The sequence below is a fragment of the Austrofundulus limnaeus genome, unplaced genomic scaffold (genome assembly GCF_001266775.1).
Source record: "Austrofundulus limnaeus strain Quisiro unplaced genomic scaffold, Austrofundulus_limnaeus-1.0 Scaffold2, whole genome shotgun sequence".
In the NCBI taxonomy this organism is placed as follows: domain Eukaryota; kingdom Metazoa; phylum Chordata; class Actinopteri; order Cyprinodontiformes; family Rivulidae; genus Austrofundulus; species Austrofundulus limnaeus.
The window spans coordinates 8007391-8008010 of NW_013952404.1; positions in this window are offsets into that span (position 1 = coordinate 8007391).

Sequence of the window (620 nt, forward strand, 5' to 3'; positions counted from 1 at the left end):
GTTGTCAATCTGTTTCTGGCGAAAACAACATCCTTCCTCTTGAGTCCTAAAATATATTTCTAAGAGTTGGTGTGAGATTACGTAAAGAAGAAGGAAAAGTTGAATTTCATTTTGTTTCTTAGTTTTGTGTTTGTGAGCCGCTTCAAGAACAAAAGAAACGTATTGTTCTTTTAAACAGCAGAGGTAAAAAAAAAGACTTCAAAGCGCCTTCTGAGAAAATCTTCTGACACCGGATGCTACCTTCTAGATATAGCAAGTGTGTGGTTGGTTGTGTCTTCCGGGTTACTCTTACCTTTTTGGAGGGCCTTTGAAGAAAGCTCTGAACCCTCAGTCTCTTATCTCCTCCTGCCCCTGCACTGTCTACTCCTCCGCAGGTGGTTTCCCCTCCGGTCCCTTCACTCTCTTCTGTTGCCTGCACTTGCCCACACTTTTTACCTCAGGAAAAACACACATATGCGTGCCATGTTGTTGTTCACAAATAGTTTTGGAAACCTCTTGAAAATAGGGCATGCTATATGTGGTTCTCTTTTTAGTTTCTCTTTGAATTGCCCTCATTTCAAAAGAGAAGAGGGAAGATGTGGCTAATCACTGTTTATCTCTTATGTTTGTATATATATACA